Source organism: Montipora foliosa, chromosome 1 (genome assembly GCF_036669935.1).
Source record: "Montipora foliosa isolate CH-2021 chromosome 1, ASM3666993v2, whole genome shotgun sequence".
NCBI lineage: Eukaryota > Metazoa > Cnidaria > Anthozoa > Scleractinia > Acroporidae > Montipora > Montipora foliosa.
In genome coordinates, this window is record NC_090869.1 from 60,175,394 (window position 1) to 60,180,393 (window position 5,000).

The 5,000-nt window shown below is 39.3% G+C and overlaps 1 protein-coding gene across 4 annotated transcripts in view; it reads left to right on the forward strand.

Annotated features, from left to right (window-relative positions):
• Positions 1-2,804: 2,804 nt before the first annotated feature.
• LOC138003285 (beta-2 adrenergic receptor-like) overlaps positions 2,805-5,000 on the forward strand; it is a 57,880-nt gene continuing 55,684 nt past the window's right edge. For all 4 annotated transcript variants that reach the window (XM_068849282.1, XM_068849271.1, XM_068849240.1 and 1 more), the window contains exon 1: positions 2,805-3,542. The gene's annotated coding sequence lies outside the window, so the exon portion shown is untranslated. The remainder of the gene's footprint in view (positions 3,543-5,000) is intronic.

Genomic DNA, 5,000 nt, shown 5'->3' on the forward strand with positions numbered 1-5,000 from the left:
AAAGACAACTTTTAAAGACCTTTTTATGTAAGCCAATCGCTCACAAATGTTACATTTCTTCCATCTCGTGCAAACATGTGTTAAAGCTGTTAGCGACTTCGGCGCCCGAAAAATAAATTCCAGTCATTTGAAACATGACACTTACGGTTTAATTTTCCCCACCCCAGTTTGACAAAGGTCAAATTCCTCACTCCCCGGGCACATAATGCTCGGGAGGGAGGGGGCTGTTGAAATTTCGATTTGATCGGCGCATTATGTGTCAATCCTCAACCTGTAGTCCAACCAGTTTGTCTTATAGCAATGAAACAACGACGAAAATCTTGATGCAAATAACATTTTGTACTGAATTACCAGAATATTGACAAGTGAAATACCTTGTAAAACGTTAAATGCGTTATTGTCATGCATAGAGTTGTATGTGTCTTGTAGTATTAATAAATATTGCTTCCGTAGTGAGATCAATTCCTGGGTAAGTGCCACCCTGACTTATTAGCTGTAGATAACAATTTTCAAAAATCATCTCAAATATGAATAGACCCTAACCTTCATAAAGTTTTCTCGCTTAGAAATACAAAACTAGTTACAAAGTATTTGACAAGCTTGCCTATACGACTCCGTTCAATAAGGAAACAGTATGATACTTTTCAAGGCCAGCTTAACAAAGAAAAAAAGGCAGGGTGTGTAGGTACAAGACTTGTCGATGATTGAGCTGTAATTACCAATGGAATGGCTCTGGTCAACTTTCGGTCACTTGGTATGACAAGTGTTTTTAAATGCAAAAATCATGATGCCTTCTGCTTGTAGAGCCAGGGCAATTAGAAGGAAAGTAGAATAAAGAACTCAAGCCAATAAATAATTCTGTTGGCTTATGCTGAACTAAGCAAATGGTACGAAAATAAATTGCAAACACCAAATCGTGTGGCTTTTGTTTAATAAGTCGACACGTCCCTTGCAGATCAGCAAACGAGCAAAAAAACAGAAAGAGGATATGTTCCAGTTCTAAGTACTTCCTCTTTTGCAAAAGTGGCCCAGAGAGTACAAAAAGATATATATTTTGAAAATCCCGGTGATAGTGCTTCCGAAGAAGTTTTGCTCGATATCAGGATGGAGTGGCCAATCGGAATTTTACTAAAAAAGGGTAGAAATTTCTTAAAACCACACTGATGAGAAATGAGAATGGAGTTTTCGACTCTGCTAGAGTCTTGATCACAATGGAATTGATCATCGTGGAATTTGATTGGCTTACTGTTGGCCGTGTTTCTGTCTTTATCAACAAATCACCGATTGGAAAACATTTGGTCCACTTAACGACTTGTTCCGGCAGATGAGCCATTTCGATTGAACTGCAATCCCTTGATTAATGGAACCAAAAGATCTGGTTTTGTCTACAGTTGTCATAAAGTGTGGTAAGGCCGGAATAAACACTCGAAAATAACGTGAAGAACATAACTTCCGGTCGATGAAACGAAAAATATGGTTAATGGAATCGAAAAATATGGTTTTGTCTACAGTTGCCATAAAGTGTGGTAAGGCCGGAATAAACACTCGAAACTAACGCGAAGAACATAACTTCCGGTGGATGGAACCGAAAAATATGGTTAATGGAGCCGAAAAATATAGTTTTGTCTACAGTCGCCACAAAGTGTGGTAAGGCCGGAATAAACACTCGAAACTAGCGCGAAGAACACAACTTCCGGTTGATAAAGGAACCCATTTTTAGGACGGAAAATGATCTCCTTTATTTTTGTCAGAAAACAACCAAACAACACTGACTTGGGCTGAAAGTTGTTCAAGAATAAAAATACAAGACTTAATATGAGCCCAGGGTGAAGTTTTGATCTCCTGAGGTCCTTTGTTTTATTGATCATTTAACACTGGTAAAAGTCGTAAGATTCATGGTTACCCCCCAAACAAATAAATCTCATTTCTTCATTTTCCTTGCAGAATAAAAACTTAAAAGATCTGAGAAACGTTCTACGCTGAAGTCACGGACCAAGTTGATTTACGGCCCAAGCGCGAAGCGCGTAAGGAAATCAAAGTGCCACTGTCGTTTCTCGTGGATATGAAAGTTTCCGCGATTGTTTAAAATTGGCAGGCTGAAGTTTTCTTTATGCACTAGTCAGTGTGATATAACAGCTGGATAATAATGTAACATCACGGGGGGCTCTCATATGCAACTCGATACCCAAAGTAATGCAGAGAATGTGAGGTGATCATGATCCCCTTTGCTGGAATTCAACCCTGTAAAATAAGTCTACCATTTCTCCGATAGGCATAAGATATCTCTTTGACACATCCTCTATAAAGAGCTGTACCATGTGTTCAAAGTTGCTAGTACAGATGACAGGGAAATTTTGAATAAGGTCTGATTTTTGTTGACAGGTCATATTGTTGATGTCATCAGGTTAGGCAAGTAGAGCAGATCCATTCAGTATTTATTAACACTTTTTGTGCCAGTTATAGACCGAATGCATAAATGGCGGCCAATAACATATACTTTTGTTTATGTGCTAATTAGCCTCACTAGCCTCGTTTGCATAGACAAAATACAAAAGAAAGGTTGCTTGAGAGTGAGCCTAGTGAATACATATTTGGCCGCCATTTATGCATTCAGTCAATACATTCCTCCAACAAACTTTGCAAATATTTATCACTATATTTGATTCTGTTACACTTAGGGCGCTTTCCATTTGGCAGAAATGACCGGCCAAACCAGGCATTTGGAAGGACTAACTTTATACCGCCTTCAAATTAACTCTCTTCTTGGATGATACACAATCCTCCGGAAGACATTAATACGAGGGGTTATCATGCAAGTGTAATATGGAAGGGTCCAAATCCGCGATAGGGGACTAAATCCGTTAGGGGATTTAGTCACCCGGGGTCCAAATTCGCTAGGAGGGTGGCGCCGGTCCATCTTTTCACATTCTCTTGCGAAATCTACATCTATCGCCGAATAGACGTCATGTAGACCTACATCTATCGAGAGCTTTATGACCATGAGAATCCGGAAACGTTTCGGATTCGTGTGCACGGGCAAATTCGATTTGAATACGCTACGTGTGGATGGAAATATTTTTCAATCTGGGATACGTGTGGACGGGGCCTTAGTTGGAAGAGAAAACCGTTTGGAAATTTATTGGTGTGTTTTTTGCTTCATTTTTAACTGATATTTTCAACACATGAATTCAAACCAAGATGTTAATCCATTAGCCGGCCAAGCTCCACGAACGAATTTCCACTCAATCACTGTCTCAGCAACCGAGACTCGCGTTGACCTTGAAATTTCCTAAGATATTTCCCTGGTAGCACCGTTAACTCAAAAGAGAATCTCGCTGGCATAGAAACGCACTATGAAGTCAAAACATTAGTCAGTTTTGGACCCAGTCAGCAGTTTGCATTTTGTACCTAGTTTGCATTTTAAACCCAATCTGCAATCTGGAAACTGCAGTCTGTAGTCTGCATTTTATACTGACCGGTAGGTTATCTTATTTCAAAGATCAAAGAACTAGAAATAACGACGTCTCCTCCTCTAACACCAGGTAAATGCTCAAACCATTTTTCATGACACCTTTGATTACAACACGTAATCTTTAAACGTAGTACTACTTAACGTCTGGCATTTTTTCACTGTTTTGGATCAGTCGCGCTCTAAAATGCACATCCCAATTTCTTTTTGTTTAAGTTGTAGCGGCATCGCTTGAATTACGACGCATGTAACAATAAACGCCATTCGCATACAAATAAGTGGCTGGGTATATCCTGCAGTTTAGCTTTTCCCCCCTTTCTACAAAGGTGAAATGGTGTGACATGAATGGACCTTGAATGATTGCTTCGAACATTTCACCTCAGTGCGCGTATTTCCTCTTCGGTTTAGCCAGCGATATGTCAGTTCCTGCTCAGGAACAGCTTCGGAAACACGATCACTTTATGATGTCCTTAACGCATTTAGCTCAATGTAAGATATTTATGACTTTCGATTTGTTGGCTGACTATCTCCAATTCTTCCAGCTATTAAGAAACAGTGATTTCCATTGTTTGGTTCTTCACTGGTCAACTTCTGACTTCAATTACTGAGGCGGTTTCTCGAAGCTTCTGTCCTTTGACTTCTTGTGGCCTTGCCCAACGTAAAAGCACTGAAAAAGCACGGTGACACACGCTTTCACTGGCGACAAATGTCTGATTGGTCGACGCCTTGCCATGTGACTTCAATAGGGCTGCCATCGGGTATATTAAAATCAGATTTCCCTCGATAAAATATACTCTTTTTCAGGCCAGTAAAACCGACGAATGTTTTGACTACATAGTGCGTTTCTATGCCACTAAGTGAGATTCTCCTTTGAGTCAACGGTGCTACCAGGGAAATATCTTAGGAAATTTCAAGGTCAACGTGAGTCTCGGTTGCTGTGACAGTGTTTGATCATGAGTGGAAATTCGTTCTTGGAGCTTGGCCGGCTAATGGATATACATCTTGGTTTGAATTCGTGTGTTGAAATATTTTAAAAATGGAGCAAAAAAGATAGCAACAAATTTCCAAACGGTTTTCTCTTCCGACTAAATAGTTACATAATGTTTTCGCGTGGGTTCGCGTCCAACAGAAAATACGAAGATTTTTGGTGTGTTTTCAAAATTAAGTTGTTAAAATTGCCATTCAAGCGATCCATAGAGGCAAATATATTAAGACTGACGAAAAAAGCAAGAGGTCTCTGAAAGTTTAGAAATGTATTTCAGTTGCTCAAAAATAATTCTAAAGGGAATTTAGCAGCAATATTAACCGATATCATACTTAACATGTCATTGCACCTCATGTTGGGTACACTAGAAGGAAACCGTTTAGTTGCAATTACATTTTGCCATAGTCGTTCCAAGCAAAATGAAGATTGTTTGCTAATCTCCAATATATAGCCAAAGCGACAATATTTAAAGTTGAAAATTTTATTCAGGAATGCCGCTTGCAAGCAGGGAGGGTTTTACTGAATTAAAATACTACTACAGCTAAT